Below are 19,321 nucleotides of genomic sequence, written 5' to 3'. Positions count from 1 at the left end.
AACCCACTCTCTGAAAAATTGATAAATCAAAAGGAAGGCCCTTCATTTCAAAATATTCACAAGATTCATTTAAATCAGGGGTTCTTATTCTGGACTTCTCAAATTTGTTTTTTAAGTGTTTTGATAACTATATTTCAATACAATCGGTTTCTTTGGCAATCCTCTGTGTTTTATTATATGCTTTTACAAATATTATTCTTAGAAAGGACCCATAAGTTTCACCATGCTACCAAAGGAATCCATGACACAGAAAAAGATTAAGGAGCCCTAAAAATAATGAGCTCTCTTAACATACTCTACACAGGATTCTGTCTGCAAAAATTCAGCTTCCCTAAAACAAGAATATGTCTTGTGTAAGGAAAGGCAGCCCAGGCTCATTGACTCAAACAGAGCTAGAGGGCTCTTAGCAATTATCTGATCCAAGCTTCTTGTTTTATATATGAGGAAAGCCATAAAGGTGAAGTGATTTACTCAAACTCACACAGTGTGTTGAAAGCATAGCCAAGACTCAAACCCAGCTTTTTCGGTGCAGTGTTCTTCTCACTAGTACTTAAATCAACTCTAGAATTAGCCAAGTGTGGATCCCGGTCTAACTTGCCCTGACTTTGTTTCTGGAAGAGGCTTGGTCCATTATCTCTATTCTAGCTCTTTTCACTGAATCTGCACCTTGGGGATACCAAAGAAGAGAAACAAAGTCCACGTCCCTGCACTAGGGAACGGCTACACAAATCGTGGCACATGAGTGGAAGGTTTTACTGTGATGGAAGAAATGATAAACATGAATTCTGGAGACTTCCAATCAATATGGTTTGTGGAATGGAAGAGTAGGCCGGCTCTGAAGATAATGGTGTTCAAAACCTCTGAGATTCGAGGGGAACCAAGCCAGACCAGGGGACCCAGGACGAGATCAAGCAAAGCTTACCCATCTTACTCAAAAGCGCGTGCGTACACACACACACACACACACACACACACACACACACACACACACACCTCAAAAGGGAAATAAAGAGTGGTGGAAGGTGAGAGTGAGAGGGGGGGGATAATACCAAGTAGAGAAAAAAAGCAAAGCAAAGTCCTGGTCCTGAAGGGAGGATTACAGGAAAAGAACTAGAATTGTCAATTAGGTACGGAATGAAGTATTCTTGTTCCATAAGAAATGACAGATGAGACAATTGCAGATGATCCTGGGTAATCTGAGTGGATAAAGAATGAAGCGAGCGGAACCAGGAGGATAACTTTTATTATACAATAATAACATCAGAAAGACTTAAGGACTCTGATCAATGCAATGACCAACCCATGATTCCAGAGGACCCAAGAGGGATGGGAGCCACCTCCTGACAGGGAGGTGACAGACACAAGATACAAAGAGAGGCAGACATTTGTGGTCATGGTCACTGGGTGGACTCCTTTTACCTGACTATGCTTATTACATAGGGCTTTTTTCCTTTCTTTCTCTTGGTTTTTTAATTGGAGGAAAGGGATGGGAGGAAAGAAACTGAGATGCCAGAAAAGGAGGCCATTGAATTATTTTTCATGTGTAAAAGAGAACAGAAGAAAGTTCAGAAGGAAGCAAAGACAAGCAAAGTAATTCTAATAACATGGAATTATTTATATATGGAATGCATAAATAATATATATATAATATGGAATACATATGGTAGAATATATGTGGAATGTTTATTATATAGGACAGCTGGGTGGCACAGTGGATAGAGCACCAGACCCGAAGCCAGGAAGCCTCATCTTCCTGAGTTCAAATCAAGTCTCAGACATGTACTAGCTGTGTGATGGTAGACAAGTCACAACCCTGACTGCCTCAGTTTCCTCATTGGTAAAATAAGCTGGAGAAGGAGATGTCAAACCACTCAAGTATCTCTGCCCCCAAATGAGGTCAAACTGAAATAACTGAACAACAACATATGGGTCCATATATGGATTAATATATATCATGAGCGTATATATGTATACATATAGCAAATGGTATGATTTGGAAATATATGGCTTCATATAGAATCCTCTTTATTTTTAGTGTTCTACTGTATACATGGAAATGCACTTTTTTGTTCTTTAGGTTTCAATGTTTTTTTTAATTCAAGAATTCAAAACAGCAAGGAAAAATGATAGGAAATTATACACAGGAAAAATACACATGGCTAATGTAAACAGAAAGGATGAAAAAGGTGGTGACAGGACAAAAGGAAGAAAGAGACAGAAAAAAAGAAAAATAGAGGAAGGAGGGAAGGAAGAAAGAAAGGAAGGAAGGAAGGAAGGAAGGGAGGGACGGAGGAATGAAGGGAGGAAGGGAGGAAGGAAGGAAGAAAGGAAGGAAGGAAGAAAGGAAGGAAGAAAGGAAGGAAGGAAGAAAGAAAGGAAGGAAGGAAGGAAGGAAGGAAGGAAGGAAGGAAGAAAGAAAGGAAGGAAGGAAGGAAGGAAGGGAGGGACGGAGGAATGAAGGGAGGAAGGGAGGAAGGAAGGAAGAAAGGAAGGAAGGAAGGAAGGAAGGAAGGAAGGAAGGAAGGAAGGAAGGAAGGAAGGAAGGAAGGAAGGAAGGAAGGAAGGAAGGAAGGAAGGAAGGAAGGAGGGAAGAAAAGAGGAAAGAAAAAAAAGAGGGGGGGGAGGGAAAGAAGGAAGGAGGAAAACTGAATACTGTGTCATTATAATGACCAATCTTAGCCTGAAAGAAAGTTGAGAAATCACTTTCCCTTGTTCATTGGAGAGGTGGGGGATTATAGATGTAGAATATCACAACACTGTCAGACAAAGTAGATGTATTGATTAGTTTTGCTGAACTACATTTTTTATCTCTTTCTTGTTTAATCTTTGTTAGAAGAGATGCTCAAAATGAGCGGGGAAGGGGAGAGATTTGTTCAAAAATAAATGTGATATATAAACAAAGGACATCGATAAAAATGAGATTAAAAATAAGAAGAAAAACGATTTGAGGAATGCATCTCTGGGGAGAAGAGTGAAACCTCATTTATCTGTACTTAACTAATTTGGAAAGTTCCAATGGAAACATCTGTAAGACACCACAATTTACAATGCTTCGTGTACTCACTTCTACTGGAAATAGTTTGCTGAGAATGGCGCTGTTCCCTTCCCGCTCACCAGAGTAAAACAGAGTCACTGGGGATTCAGAAACCCCATCTGGGCAAAAAACATTTGCCCTTCGTGATCACAGACTGAAGGATCCCAGGTGCAGAGCTGGAAGAGCCCTCTCATTTTGCAGAAGTTCATTTGGCAGGGGAGTTAGGCAGCTTGCCCAAAAACTATAGCAGGATTTGAAACCAAGACAGGTGATTCCAGATTTCTGCTGCCTCCTATGTAGATCATGCATTTTCATTTAGAGCTGCAAGGGACCTTAGGCTATCACTGGGGAAGAGCCTAAAGCCCATAGAGATTCAGTGACTTGCCTACTGTCCTACAGCTAATCAACATTGGAGGTAGGACTGAAAGCCAGGGCCTCTGCTTCCAAAAACCCTGCTCTTTCTGGTATAACTGACACTTTATATGGAGATTTAAGGTTCGCAAAGTGCTTTGCCTACCTTAACTCATTTAAGCCTCCTAATACCCTGTGAATTAAATGTTTGCTGTTGCTTTTTAAAATAGGATTTATGATTTTGGAAACACAGAATTTAAGTCATAATGGATCTCAGCGGTCATCCCATCCGACCTTCCCCCTCTCCTTGCTCCCTCCTCCCCATCCCAAGCAATCCCAAATATACCATAACTAATAAGTGCTCTGCTTGAAGACCTCTAGAGAGGGGGATCCCATCACCTCCTGAGGCAACCTGTTCTGCTTTGGGATAACTTTAATTTTTAAATTTTTCCAGGAGTTGGAGCCAAGATATGAGAGAATATCTTTCAAATAAACAATTGAAAAATAATGTCACAAAACGAATTCTGGAGCATCAGAACCCACAAAAAGATGGAGTGGGACAACTTTCCAACCCAAGGCAACTTAGAAGATTGGCAGGAAAGATCAGTGGCACTAGGGATTGGTGAGAGGAGAGAGAGCAGCACAGCACAGGTGAACCAGGGCAGGCTGAGCCTCCTCAACCGAGGCTTCCAGAGCTCTGGGCCCACTGAAGGCCAAATGGTTTAAAGAGCCCAAAAATCCAATGAAGAGAAGAATGCCTTAAGGTATATTTGGCCAAATGGAAAATGAAATACAAAAGTTCACTGAAGAAAATCATTCCTTAAAATCTGGAATTGGGCAAGTGAAAATTAAGAACTCCATGAGACATCAAGAAGCAATTAAATAAAATCAAATCAATGAAAAAGCAGAAGAAAATGTCACATATCTCATTGGAGAAACAAATGATCTGGAAAAACAGATCCAGGAAAAATAATGTAAAAGTTATTGGACTACCTGAAAGTCATGATCAGAAAAAGGCCTTGACATCATCTTTAAAGACATTATCAAGGAAAACTGATGTAATATTCTAGAAACAAAGAGTAAAATAGAAAGGGAAAAAATCCACTGACCACTTCCTAAAAGAGATGAAATGAAATGAAATGAAAACTTCCAGGAATATTGTAACCAAACTCTAGAGTTCCCAGGTCAAGGAGAAAATAATACAGCCAGAAAGAAACAATTCAAATATCATGGAGCCATAGTCAGGATACCACAAGATTTAGCAGCTCCTGGGGCAATTAGGTGGCACGGTACATAGAGCACCAGCCCTGAAATCAGGAGGACCCAAGTTCAAGTTTGACCTTAGACACTTAACATTTCCTAGCTGTGCGACCCTGGGCAAGTCACTTAACCCCAATTGCCTCAACAACAACAAAAAATATTTAGCAGAGGAAATATTTTAAAAATATATTTAGCAGAGGAAATATTAAAAAAAATATTTAGCAGAGGGAATATAATAATTCCAGAAGGCAAAAAGGCTCAGATTACAACCAAGAATCGCCTATCCAGAAAAACTGAGCATAACGCTTTGGGGGAAAATGGATATTCAATGAAATAGAGATGTTTCAAGCATTCCTCATGAAAAGATCAGAGCTGAACAGCAAATCTGACTTGTAAAGATAAGACTTTCACATAGAGGCTAGAATGATGGCCACCGAGGTCACTTATGACTGAAATTCTATGGTTCTGAAATCACAAATCTTATTTTTAGAAAGCAACAAGAATTTAATTCATAGCCTGTTAGGAGGCAAAATTGGTTAAGATACATAAAGCATTTTGCAAATCTGAATTTGCCTTGGAATTATACCAGAAAGAACACTGTATTTGGAGGCAAAGGACCTTAGAGGGAATCAATGGAGGCTGAGAGGGATTACGTGATTTACCTGAGGTCTCAGAGCTAGTAATTGTCTTGAGGCAGAATTTTTTGACTATGTCTTTCTTAATCTAAATTCTGTGCCCTTTCCATTAAATCATAATACGTTTTTCTAGAGGATCAAGAATGAATTGTGAGAGTAGATCATTTCCTGCCTGAAGGGAAGGGAAGAAAGGGGAGGATTTGTCCTACCCTCCCAGTGCCTAGGAAGTATGAAATGCTATTCTGACCCATTTTTTCACAGAATTGATTCTGACAGAATTGAAAGAGCCACCTTTGGAATCAGGAAAACCTGAGTTCAAATCCCACATGGACCCTGGGCAAGTCACTCACCACCTCTGAGCCTCAGCTTCCTTGTATGAAAAAATAGAGATAATAATACCTACCCTCTAGGGTCTTCATGAAGACAAAGTAGCACAGTGGATAGAACACTGGTACTGGAGTTAGGAAGACGCAATTCAAATCTGCCCTCAGATATTTGAAATTTATTAGCTGTGTGACCGTGGCCAAGTCACTTAACCTTACTGGCTCACCAAAAATAGAAGATAAAATTTTCCAAGCATTTTACAAACCTTAAAATACAGTAGGAATGATGCTGTTGTTACTGTGAACCTGAGCAAGTGACAAACTCTCAATTCCCCAAGCAACTCTCTAAGACATTGATTTACAGAGAAGCCTCCGATATGCATTGATAGAGGGAGTTTTAACATAAGGAAATTCCCTGTAATAATATTTAGCATATATAATAATATATACATAATATGTATTATGTATAATATAATAATAATAACTTATGTTTATAAGTATAATTCCCATCTTTTTGTTGTTGTGGTTGTGATTGTGGTGGTTGTTGTTCAGTCATTTTTCAATAAGGTCCTGACTGTTCTTTGAGGTTTCTTTGGCAAAGATACTTGAGGGGTTTCACTATTTTTTTTTCCAGCCTACTTTACAGATGAGGAAACTGAGGCGATCAGAGTTGTGACTTTCCCAGAATCACATCACTAGTAGGTATCTGAGGTCAGAATTTGAACTCACAAAGATGAGCCTTCCTAAAACCAGGAATGGCACTCTTCCACTGCAGCACTTCCTAGCTGTCCCATCCTTTATCCTTTTATTATTAAATTCAAGTCCTGCCTCTGACCTACCAGCTGTGTGACCCTGGATGAGTCACATAACGAAGTCCATGAACTACCTATTTGCATTGGCGGAGGCCCCTGACTCAGAATTCTACAATAATATCCTAGCCTAAATTTCAGTATTTGTGGCCCTGCCTGAGCAAGCAGCTTGAGGACAGTGACCGTGTCATTTTTCATCTTTGTATCCCCAAGCACTAAGTGCAAGCTCTCTCATCACTCATAGGCGATTCATAAACTTCTACTCCGTCATCAGTCTGACTAGAAATCCAGGCATGACTGAGATAGACTTTTGCTTCTTCTCTGTTCAATCCCAGAAGGCTTTGGGGAAGAATCGGTTGGCTTTGATTCAATGGGGACAAGGGTGCCCCTCCTCCAAAGGGTTTCTCATGGGTGAGCCATGTAGAAATGAGCCCAAATATTTCATTTAAACAAGGTCTATGGCATTGGGCATGAAAAATCACCCACTGGGACCAGGACTGCTCCTTCATGACTGGTGGATATATTTATTATTGGGAAAGAACGATATGACATGGAGCATTGAGCTATCAGAGCCAAAATCAATTACAGTATATTGAGTGCAGTGTAAAATTAATCCCCAAAGCAGAAATACAGTAAACCATCCTGACCTTAGAGCATGGGCTCAGGCACAGATCAAAAGGGTGGCAGTACGGAGGATGAAGGAGTGAGGAAGGTGAGCGAGAGATAGAGACAGAGATGGGAGAAAGTGTCAGAGAGGAAAGAGATACAGAGACAGAGGGGGAAGAGTGAGAAGGGAGAGGGGGAGAGGGAAAGAGAGAGAGAAGAGGGAGAGAAAGAGAGGAGGAAAAGAAGGAGAGAGGGAGAAGGAAAGGGAGGGAGGGAAAGTGGAAGGGAGAGAAAAGAGGGGGGAGAGAGAGGAGGAAGAGGAGAAGGGAAGGAAGGAGAAAGAGAGCTACAGAGTCCTTAGTCTCCTCCTCTCTTCCCGAGTCACTGAAGTCCAGCGGCAAGACAAAATTCAACATGACTGCTGATGGCCTGGGATACGGGAATGACCTTGCCTCTCTGATGACTTACCAAGTTGTAAGTGCTCCCTAGCAGCTGCTTCAGCTACATTCAAAACCAATGGAATAAGAAGGGGTTCAGGAAAACTAGTTACTCTGTGTGAAGGCTTACCAAAAAATAAAATATTCATTGAAGAAATCCACAAAAAAAATCCATCGGTGTATACTTCTCTAGGCAGGGTACCTATAGTCTAATGCAGCACACCAAGCACTGATTAAGTGCCTTTTGTGTACAAGGCGCTGTGCTAGGCTCAAGGACTGCAGAGAGGAAAAACCATTCCTGACTTCAAGCAGTTGACATTCTACCATTGGCTAAAATGTATAAACACGATTATCTGAAGAGAGAGCACACACTAATAATTGGGGGAATCGAGACGGGCTCGACACAGGAAGTGGTCTATGGACTGAGCCTTGAAGAAAACTAAAGATTCTAAGAGATGGAGGTGGAAGCTGAAACCCTGGCTTCTTGTACCAACGAGCCGGCCACTTTGGCTGAAATGCAGAATCCAGGAAGGGAAGGACTTCAAAATCAGTCTAGAGAAGTAGGTCACAGTAAGTAGTAGAGGGTTTAAATGCCAAGCTAAGGAGTTTCTACTGTGTCCTAGAGGCAACAGGGAGACTCTGAAGCATCTTGAGCAGCAGCTCAGCTTCTTTCTGGAAATAGAGGACTTTGGTTCAATGTTTATCTTTCCTGAACCTCTGTTTCCTCCTCCATAAAATGATGGGATTAGACTGAATGGCCTTCTGGTTCCTTCTGCTTCAAGCTAGGGCTTGATTTATGATGTAGTGGTTTCCATATGCATTTTCCTGTTGTATTCATCCTCAACCTCCTGTGGCTTTCAATACTTTAAGTTTCTGTCTTCCCAGTCCTAGGTTCTCTAACAAGTAATTAAGATCTATACACAAACACTGCGATGAACTATTCAATTAAAAGAAATTCTATTACTGAGTTTTTTGTAAAATAAGCCATCTTTTTGTAATATGAGTAAGCCCTCCTTGGCTACTTGGTGAGAAAATGGCCAGGTACATTAAGTTTGCTTAATATTTGTAACACATGTAAAACATATGGGATTGCCTGTCATTGGGGGGAGGGAGTGGAGGGAGGGGCGGGATAACTTGGAAAAATGAATACAAGGGATAATATTATAAAAAAAATTACTCATGCATATATACTGTGGAAAAAAATTCTAAATAAAATTTTAAAAATAAATTTAAAAAAAAGTTTGCTTAATATTGATTTGAGAGATGATGTATGGTGTCAAAAAGGGAACTGAATTTGAAATCAGAAGGCACCATGGCTTCATGTAAAAAAAAAAATTCACAAGCCAAAAAAGCAAATATGATCTCAAACTACATTAAGAGAGGAGGAATCAGGAGGTGCCCTAGTCAGACCATATTTGAAATCCTGTGTTCCGTTTGGGGCGTGCCAGATTAGGAAGAATGATGATAATCAGGAGAAATATCCCCAGGAAAACAAGCAAGACAGTCATTAGTATAAGGATCTATTGAAGGAACTAGTAGTGTTTAGCCTAGAGACTCAGGATTGCTACGATTGGCCCCCAAAGAAAGAACAAACATCAGTAGCAGAAGTTGCAAAGATATAAATTTAGGCTTAACAGAAAGAAATATAGCCTAATCATTTGAGTAGCTCCAAAGGGAAATGGGTTGCCTTGGGAGGAAGTAAGTTCTCCCTTCTCTGGGATATTCAAGCAGAGGCTGGATGATCATTTGTTCAATATGTTTCAAGAATATTCCTTTTCATGTATGAGATCGACTAAATAGTTAATGAGATCATTTCCAACTCTATGATCCAAGCCTATGATACTGCAACAAGTCACTTTTTAATTTTTATTTTATTTTATTTTGCTGAGGCAATTGAAGTTAAGTGACATGCCCAGGGTCACACAGCTAAATGTCTGAGATCAAATTTGAACTCCGCTCCTCCTGACTTCAAGGTTTGTGCTCTATCCTAGATGCCCCACAAGTCGCTTTTAAAAACCTCATTTTCCTCACTGGTAATGAAAGAATGGATCTGAGTAGGTATAGGACATTTTCGATCAACCACGTGTCCGAGCAGACTCCAGACCCGAAGCAGGACCCAAGTTTCACTTTTTATTTTATTTTTTTTTAATGAATCTAGTTCATAGTAAATATGCTCTAAACTGGTGACTGGCTAGCATTCTTGAATGATAACATGATGTGATTGAAGGACTCGGGAGGGTACGGGCATGGACACGCAAATATTGGACTTGAAAATTACAGCCTTCAAGGATGTGGCGAGTGCACTAAAGAACTGGACGGAAATCAATTACTCTCCTGAAAATTGGGAAGACTCCAATCTATATTCATTAATACAGAGTGAGTCCCCAAATGACAGCAGTATCTACTGTGCTTAACAGAGTTTTTCAAACACACACACACACACACACACACACACATGCAGCGGCTGGCGATAGAATATAGTCATGATCCTTGAACATTTTCTAACACATTGTTTTCAATTCTAGTCCACCGTTAAGTTTCAACTATCACAAACATTTTTTCCCAGTCACACGGGCAGATGGGAGAGGTTAAGATTGAGATGTTACCTGATCCTGTGTTGAAGTCCTTTTATCTGACTAGATTGTAGGTTCTCTGAGAGCAGGAACTGTTTTCTCTTGATTTCCCCTTTGATTTGTTGTCACTCAAACTCTGGATAACTCCCATCATGCACCTCCTATTTTACTCACTGAGTCTTAAACAAAACTGGAAAAGTGACAAAAGAAATCTGTTTTCACATATCATTGTGGCCCTCCCTGCAGTAAAGTAAGCTTTTTACTCCTCCCAAATTGATTCCCTACCCCACTCCTTCCACTGGTTGTTCAAAACCTTCTCTCCTAACCTCCCCTGCCCCCCATGTCCCCACATCGGCCCTTGTCTCATAATTCACTGAGAAAATTGAGACCGTCCACTGATAATTCTCTCTTCTTTGTAATTCTCCATCACAAGACGCCCCAACATCATTCTCCACTGTCTTCTCCTTTTCGAGCCTCTTTGTCAAGACCAACCCCTCTATATGTGTTGTTTATTGTCTCCCTTATTCTCCAGAACATTGTTCCCTCTCTCTGTCATTGCTGTTTTATCTAATCTTCAATCTTTTAATTGACTGATTCTCCCTATCTACCAATTCCTTCTTTGCTGTCTTCATACATACCAAAGTCTTCCCACTCTTTAAAAAGCAAACCTCCATTAGACCCTTCCAACCCCTCAAAGTATCATCCTAAATCTCTTGTCCCTCCACAGCTGAAGAACCAGAACCAGCTCCTAAACTTGCTTTATTTCCCCAGCCCTTGCTTTGGACTTGATCATTCCACCGAAATTGTTCTCTCCAAAGTCGCCAGTGATCTCAATGTTCAAACCTGATGGTCTATCATTGTTCTTGACCCCTTTCTACTCCTTTTGACTATTAACCTCCTTCTTTTCCTTGATATTCACTTTCTATGTTTCCAAAATACCATTCTCTCCTGGTTTTTCTCTCACTTGGCCATTATTTTTTCTTGGCCCCCTTTGCTGGATAATTTTCCATAACACGTATTTCTCTGCCTCTCTCTCCCTATGTGTCTGTCTGTCTCTCTGTTTCTGTGTCACTGTGTATGCATCTCTCCATCTTTCCATGTCTCTTCTTCTATCTCTGTGTATGTCTCTGTGTATATGTCTCTGTATGTGTGTATTTATGTCTTCCTCTCTGTGTGTGTCTTTATATATCTGTCTGTCTCAGCTTGGTTCTCCATTTTCTCTGCATCTCTCTCTGTCTCTATGTGTGTTTCTTTCTCTGTGTCTCTCTGCCTCTTCCTATATGTCTCTGTCTCGTATGTGTGTATGCCTATGTGTGAGTCTCTCTGGCTTTCTGTCTTTGTCTCTGTGTGTGTCTCTTTCTCTGTCTCAATAGGTGTGTGTCCCTCTGTCTCTCTGTCTCTGTGTGTATGTCTGCCTGTATGTCTCTCTTTCTCTGTGTGTGTCTGTGTCTGTCTCTGTGTAAAGCACAGAATGTTGGGTAGGACAATGATCTGTCTTCTCCTCTTATACCAGGATGTGTATTCCATTAGGAAAGAGATTGGCTCTTAGCTAACCAATGCTCTCTCCCTTAGCTTCTTACATATGGGTCATGACCCCATATGGGATCTTGTAACTGAGTGTGAGGGTCGTGAAATTATGATGTGCTATTAGGAAATGTTTGATTTGTATCCCTGTTTTAGATACCTGTATACCCAAGGTCATGTAAAATTGCTTGACCAAAAAGGGGTCATGAATGGAAAAAGTTTAAGAAGTCCTTCTCTATACAGCTGTTTGGTAAATGAATCAATCAACAAATGCAGGAAATCGAGGAAACTGAAATGAGCAAGAATCCCACAAAGGCGAGGGTACTAAGTGGAAGCTCAGAGGTCGAGTCCAACCCCCCCATTCCACAGAGGAGAAAAGTGAGACCCTGAGGTGCTAAATAATTTGGCCTAGGACACCCCAGCAGTAAGTAGCAGAGGAAGGAACTGAACCAATTTCTGACCCTTTGTTTGATCATGCATGCTTACCAAATGCAAAATGGAAACGTTTGTAAAGGGTGATTGCGGCTTAGGGAAGAAGCCAGTTATGGACTTTATTTTATTTAATCATGTAAGCCTGCTGGCGTCAGGAATAAAGTATTGTCTGTATCCATGTCGTCACTGATTTCTACAGTCTGCAAGACCCACTTGCGTATTCATTCATTAACGTTCTCAATGTATTCTGATTATATCTTGTACGGTAGGATTCCAGGTTTAGAGCCGATAGAGATATTAAAAATCATCTAACCCAGTCCACTTATTTTACAAAGGGAGAAACTGAAATTCAGGAGTAAAATGACCTGTCCACAGTCACGGAGCTAATAAGCAGCAGGGTCAGCGTATGAAGCCTCCAAATTGGGTAGGACGATAAAGGCCATGGTTGCTAGTTATTTCCAACTGTACATCTTATTATACTTCAATGTTTGTAGTGTATTCTTGTCAGAAGTTCAGAAAATGGGCCAGATATCATCAAACCAGTGTCTCTGCTGTGAAATCTAAGTCAGGAGAGAGGTAAGAAAGGATTTGGCCCAGACACAGTAACGGCAGGATCGGTGGTCAGAACCAAGAATAAAAACATCGCTTGCATTAACGAGCACCTCGGATCCACCCAACCACCACAGCCCAGCTCCCCCGTCTCCCATACACATATGTAGCTGCCTATGCTGGAGATCTGGGTACAGTAAGGCCAGCAATAAGTTGCATGTTCACTTTCTGTAAAGTGTTGCCTTCCTCTACATCCCCAGGGGAGGAAGTGAGGGCTGCTGGTCCTAAGTGAAAGTGGCAACCGGCTATAAATCCCCAGCACTGAGCTGGGCTTGCTTCGCTCTGGTGCCACCGACAGCCAGGCCAGTTCCTAAAGTGTCTGTGATTCTTCCAAGTGACAAGACACCAAGTCCAGGTGACATATATTCAAACAGAGCTGATAGAAGTGGAGAGGGAAATTGAAAAGCCATGGGAGACATTTTGATAAGCTCAGCTGAGCGGAGAGCAAACCGGCCCCACGAGGCAGGGGAATGACTCGGGTCATGCTCAAACTCCGTTTTAAGAGATCCTTTCAGAAGTCAGCACCTAAAGAGATCCTCTAAATACTCACTGCACAGTGAGGCTCGAGCCCTGGGTGTGTTATTCTTTTTTTGGCCTCCAAAAGGAAAGCAGGACCAGGTCATCTTCATAGGCTCTGGAGGGGATAGAATCTTAGAGACAGAGCCATGGCTAGTCAATTCAGAACCTTGGACAGGTTTCCGAGGGCCAGAGAAGAAAGGCATGTAGGAAAGACCGTCTGTGAGTGTAGTCATGCTGGGAGAAAGGAGCCTGTCCCCCCTTCTCTCCTGGCTTTGACCCTTGTCCCTCTTCTCTTTCCCAGTCCCTGAGCCCACTTTGCCTAGCCCCAAGCCACATGGAAGCACGGCACAGAGAGACACGGAAGTATCCATACCACTACTGGCAGGTGTGTCCCTCTCAGCAGGACACATCACCAGAGGTACATCACATTTCTTCTTGCATATCCTAAGGTTCCTAAAGTTGGTTCATGGACCCCTTTAAGTGTTTTGACAGCTGTATTTCCATATAATCGGTTTCTTTGGGGATCCTATGCCTTTTACTTGCGCATCAAAAAACACGATTCAGGGGTGGGGAGATGGCACAATGGGTTAGAGCACCAGCCTTGAAGTAAGGAAGATCTGAGTTCAAATCTTGTCTCAGACTCTTAACAATTCCTAGTTGTGTGACCCTCGAGAAGGGAGGGAAGGAAGGAAGGAAGGAAGGAAGGAAGGAAGGAAGGAAGGAAGGAAGGAAGGAAGGAAGGAAGGAAGGAAGGAAGGAAGGAAGGAAGGAAGGAAGGAAGGAAGGAAGGAAGGAAGGAAGGAAGGAAGGAAGGAAGGAAGGAAGGAAGGAAGGAAGGAAGGAAGGAAGGAAGGAAGGAAGGAAGGAAGGAAGGAAGGAAGGAAGGAAGGAAGGAAGGAAGGAAGGAAGGAAGGAAGGAAGGAAGGAAGGAAGGAAGGAAGGAAGGAAGGAAGGAAGGAAGGAAGGAAGGAAGGAAGGAAGGAAGGAAGGAAGGAAGGAAGGAAGGAAGGAAGGAAGGAAGGAAGGAAGGAAGGAAGGAAGGAAGGAAGGAAGGAAGGAAGGAAGGAAGGAAGGAAGGAAGGAAGGAAGGAAGGAAGGAAGGAAGGAAGGAAGGAAGGAAGGAAGGAAGGAAGGAAGGAAGGAAGGAAGGAAGGAAGGAAGGAAGGAAGGAAGGAAGGAAGGAAGGAAGGAAGGAAGGAAGGAAGGAAGGAAGGAAGGAAGGAAGGAAGGAAGGAAGGAAGGAAGGAAGGAAAAAAACCATGATTTTGAGGAGGGGTCCCTAGAATTCACCAGATTGCTACTGGGAGTCAGGGCACAAAATAAGGTAAAGAACCCCAATTTTATCCAAGTCTTTCATCTGATAGAAGAGGAAACTGGGGTCGAGTGCAGATGACTTTATGACGTCCCCTGGTTAGCCAGGATTCTCAACACAAGCCCCATGGCTGCAAAGCCAGCGTTCTCTCTATTGGACCACATTGCCTCTCATCCTTTTAGGATGCAAACAGTGTGCAATATCATACTTGCCTTTTGAAGCAGGACCCACCTGTCTTCTGTTCTGGAGCAGAAATCCCTTTCAGCCTTCCTAACACCTTCTTGATTGAAACCCACTCCAGCGTGTACCACCCAAGGACCACTTTTCTCCCCACTAGTGATTGTTGATTGCATGTGCAGCTGCTCCCCCGTGTTAGACTCGGAAGTAAAGCAATCAGGCTTTCTTTGTATCAGCAGGAAAAAGAGGAAATCGTATATAACCATTCCTGGCTGCCTCCCACCTGCCTTTACCAAGGCGGCGGCATCTCCTGACTAAATCTCCCAAAGTGACTGCTCAGAGTCAAGTTACCTTCGCTTCTGGGCCAGAGCTCTCTGCTTAATCACATTGACCCAGGGCAATGATAGCAATTGGGCCCACCTCCCCCTGCAAGGCCTGCTGGATTGAAGCCCGCCAGACTGGCCACCATGTGAATAATATTGTAGAAATCGGGAGAGCTGCGGTGTGACCGTGGGTAAATCCCTTGCCTCTGGACCTCAGTTTTCACTTCTTGTAAAGCAGAAAAATGAGATGTTTCCTTAGCTAGTAAATGAAGATGGCTTCTGAAGTCCCTTCTAGTTGTAAATCTATGAGCCAATGAAATGGAGATGGGAGGATAGTGTAATTTTATGGGCCTTTCGTAGCCCTGACATGTTTATGAATCCCACAGGGCACTTTGGTTTACCTCCTTCACATGTATTTATCCTAATCATAGGATTATTAAAGACAACAGACACACAGAGGGGCAGTGTGGTATAGCGGATGAGATTTTGATGTTGGAGACAGAAGAGCCGAGTTCAGATTCTGCCTTTGACCCATTCAAGCTTATACTGAGAAAGTTACTTACCCTCTCTCAGTGCCCCCAGAAAACTCTCTGAGACTCGAAGTGATACAGAATGTGCTTGACTACATTGGGGGAAGGAGTTTCCTCATCTGGGAGATCCTTAAACCAATGAAATTGTAGGATTTGTACCTATTCCTTGTCCTTATATAGACGTGCGTCAAATTAGGATGGCTTATCTGCAGATTGACAGGTAGGGCCTATGGACCCATAGTACAGGGTCTCTGTCCCAAGCTCACGTGGGCCGAGTTCGATCAATAATGACCCGAGAATAGTCAAAGGTCTGAGCCAGGATTAATTCCTGGAAACATCAGAAATTGGACTTGTATCATCTCCTGAAGGATTTCATTCCTTATTCCTTCTACTAACAGGAAGGGTTATGAGACATTCAGCAAAGATCAGGTTTGTTTAAATGGTTAGAACTAGAAGAATAATTTAACTAACCATCTCTTCCCCTTCTTCATCCTCACCTCCAGCAGAGCTCTACGACCTCCGAGGTTCAATAGCATTTGCCCTCCTCCCCTCCCCCACCAAGAAAAACCACAAATGTCAGAGTAAAACACTTATTCCTGGTGACCTGAAGACTTGGCTAAAGGAGCAGCATCTCCTTACACTGGACATCTTGATTCTCTCTCTTGGTCCATGGTACCCTCAGCTCTCCACTTCCCTCCATCTGTAGATGACTGTAGAGACAGAAAGCGAGACTGTCTCTCTGCCTGTCTCTTCTCTCTGTCTCTGTGTGTGTGTGTCTGTCTGTCTGTCTCTCTCTCACACATGGTAGGTTCCATTCTAAAGCCTTAGAGCCTCTGGAGACATTTCTAGGCCTCAGAGAGGAAGTACATCCTAGCTCTCAGAGAAGAAACACCCGCTTCCTAGACAGGAACTGGTTCTCACTCATTTCCAGCTAGTGCATCAAAAAACCAATCCCCACTGTACATCCAGAAGTGAGCAAGAGAGCATTTAGTTTGGCCAATCTACAAGCCAACAGGCTCCACCTCAGTGTCAGGAGCATCCAAAATACAAGAATCCTCTTACAATCCAATGGTCCCGTCTCACAATTTGACTTTGGAGCACCAGACTTGTCCACTTCGCCAGCAGCCTTCTCTTTAGAAAGATTCATGATTAACTCACACTTACTATGGAATGAATTTTAAAAATGATGACACTCAAACTACATTCCTGTTTTCCGAACTCAGTTTTTCATCATTTATTCAAGGCTTGTGGGGCAATGTGGATAGTGCTTGATTTTGGAGTTGGACAACCTAGGTTTGAAATTTTTCTGCCATTTTATGACCTTAGACAAGACATTTCATTTCTAGGTCTGTTTCCTCATCTGTAAAATGCTCCCTCATGTCCTCAGGGACCACTAAGGTCTCTTCCAGCTCTAAATCTTTACTCCAATAGCCTCACACATTAATTCAAAGAAAAAGTAGTATTGTCATTTTTTATAATATAATCATTTTGAACTCGTTTTTAATTATTTTTAATTTTTTTAAAGTCTTATTTTGTGCTTGCCTGAATTTCATTTACAAGTACAGTTTACATGTTTACAGTCCTGGTAAGGTAGCAACCTCTAGGGATACAGCAAGCTCGCCCTCCCAGAAGCTTCCCCTTCCCCCCACAGCGCTATTCCTACGATTTGGCAAAGCTAGCACCAGAAGGACTGTGGGAACTAGACCACAACATGGTGATCAGTACAGATGCTGGGGCTTCCCATTGCCACAGTCAACAGTTAAAGAAAGAGTCAGGGGACCTGACATGCTAATCTTGCAATGGGGAGGCCTCTGTGCTGTCCTAAACAAGGAACGGTGTTAACAACTCTGGGGTTATCAGGGACAGTCTGGCTCTTGTCGGTGAGAATCTGAGTCCAGCTGACTGGAGCAGGTCAGGGGACTCTTATCTAGTCCCTCATGGGACCATTGTTTCTCCTTTGAAAACAAGCCCTCACCATAGATCCTTGCATCTTTTCTAATCTTATTTTGATTTAATCACTCCCAGGTAGAGTCAATCAAAATTATGGCGCCGAGACTCTTTAATTGAAACATTCAATTAAAAATTGAGACCCTTGAATCAAGATGATTCAAGGACTTGAATACCCACTAGAGAAAGTGTGGGAATGTTATACCCTGGAGAAAAAAAAATGATGGCCACCTTCCTTGTCATTAGGGCTGGCAGAATTGAGTCAGAAAAAACCCCGACTCCCCTTCCCATGCTATTGTGACAGGTCAGAGTTGAGCTAATCCAACCCCATCATTTGACAGAAGAGGAAACTGGGGCCCAGGGAGCACAGGGGATTTGCCTGAAGTCATACCTGGAATCCTAGGTACAGAGATAGAAGGGACCCCAGACGTCATCTAGTCCAGACCCCTCATTTTACAGAGGAAGAAACGTGTCGGTCCAAAGTCATGGCGGAGGTAAAATTTGGATCCATGTCATCTTCCCTTTCAACTCTACCACACTGCCTCCTAATGTTTTTAGTCCCATCAGACCCGAAACCTGTTATTGAAATAGCTGAGTATTTGACCTCTTTAGGACTAAAACCTGTGACCTCATCTTCATTCTCTATTCAAACTCAGTAACTTACATATTAAAGTATGTATAGAGAGAGAGCCAGCCAGCCAGCTAGAAGTAGAGAGGCAGAGAGGGGAGAGGGAAAGAGAGAAAAAGAGGGAGAAGTAGGAGTGGGAAGGAAAGAGAAAAAAAAAGAGATGGGGGAAAGGCAAAGAAAGAGAAAGGGAGAGAACTGTTTAATTCATGTTTTAAATTAAAAATGTATAGACCTCACACAGAGAGACCTATCTTGGGTCAGTTAGCTTAGTTTGATGGGTTGGAGCACTTTGTCAGGGAGGTCAAGGTCAAGGAATGGAAGCCCGGGTGGGACTCCCCGGCCAGACGTGTGGACACTAATCTTGGCCGACCACCTCACAAAGGTGCGCTGCAAATAATAAGACGGAGTGGAGAATTCGAAGAGCAAGTCCAGATTGCTCAGTATGAACCAAATCCCCAGACTACAAATGCCATTTGCTGCTAAGGAATCTACCATAAAGCAGCTTTCGAGTATGAGCTACCATTACGGATGCTATCACGAGGCAACTCGGCACAGACGACAGAGGCAACTCGGGAGCCAGGAAGATCTGTATTCAAATCGGTATGTGACCGAAAAGGATTTCAAAGCCAGTTTTGTTTTTTAATATTATAAGTATTACATGGCAATGTTATCTTATTTCAGTCTCCACCATAACCCCGTGAAGTAAATATTGCAGGTGGAATTGTCTCTCCTCTCTAGATGGGCACATCAAAGCCCCCAGGAGTGAAATAATTTGCCCAGAGCCAGTGAATAGAAGAGTCTGGCCCAGAATCCCTGTCTCCAGCCTCAGAGTCCTGGGCTTTTTTTTTTTTGTCCTGTACCCCACTGGTCCTATTAAGAGAGGAACCTTGCCGTCACTCCCTGCATCAAACCAGAACTGTGAATAGGGCAGCTGGCTGTCCTGAAGGGCAATCAATGCCTCCATAGGCTTTGCCTTCAGCACAGGCTCTCTCAAATTGTAGCATATTTGTATTTATAGATTTTCTTTTCCCTAGAAGTCAGTTACAGTGCCACCGATTCAGTCTCTCGCTGTCCTTTCCCGGCCTCCTGGAGGAGATGACATTTGCCCAACTAGAAAACAGACACTTTCCAGCGAGTTGCTCATCATCCTGATACCCTAAGGTCTGGCTGATTGGCTGTCAGAGGCCTCCAGCTGTTCAGCTGCTGGAAGATGTCTTTCTACAGGAAAAGACATTTCCTGAAACATCAGCAGCTCGTTAGGGACTGAGGAGTGCAGGGAGAAGAAACTTAAA

General features: G+C 42.6%; 1 protein-coding gene across 2 annotated transcripts in view; it reads right to left on the bottom strand.

The window, feature by feature from the left end:
• The window catches only part of LOC141548583 (ETS-related transcription factor Elf-4-like), a 133,853-nt gene that overhangs the window by 8,743 nt on the left and 105,789 nt on the right, over positions 1–19,321 (bottom strand). Inside the window, exon 5 of one of the 2 annotated variants that reach the window (XM_074277586.1) lies at positions 10,154–10,218. The exons of the other annotated variant lie outside the window; for it this stretch is intronic. The gene's annotated coding sequence lies outside the window, so the exon portion shown is untranslated. Of the gene's footprint in view, positions 1–10,153; positions 10,219–19,321 lie in introns of those variants that run through there. 2 annotated transcript variants of the gene reach the window in all.

This window comes from Sminthopsis crassicaudata, chromosome X (assembly GCF_048593235.1).
Source record: "Sminthopsis crassicaudata isolate SCR6 chromosome X, ASM4859323v1, whole genome shotgun sequence".
NCBI lineage: Eukaryota > Metazoa > Chordata > Mammalia > Dasyuromorphia > Dasyuridae > Sminthopsis > Sminthopsis crassicaudata.
The sequence above is the reverse complement of the archived record's forward strand: the minus strand, read 5'-3'. Positions and strand labels throughout refer to the sequence as shown.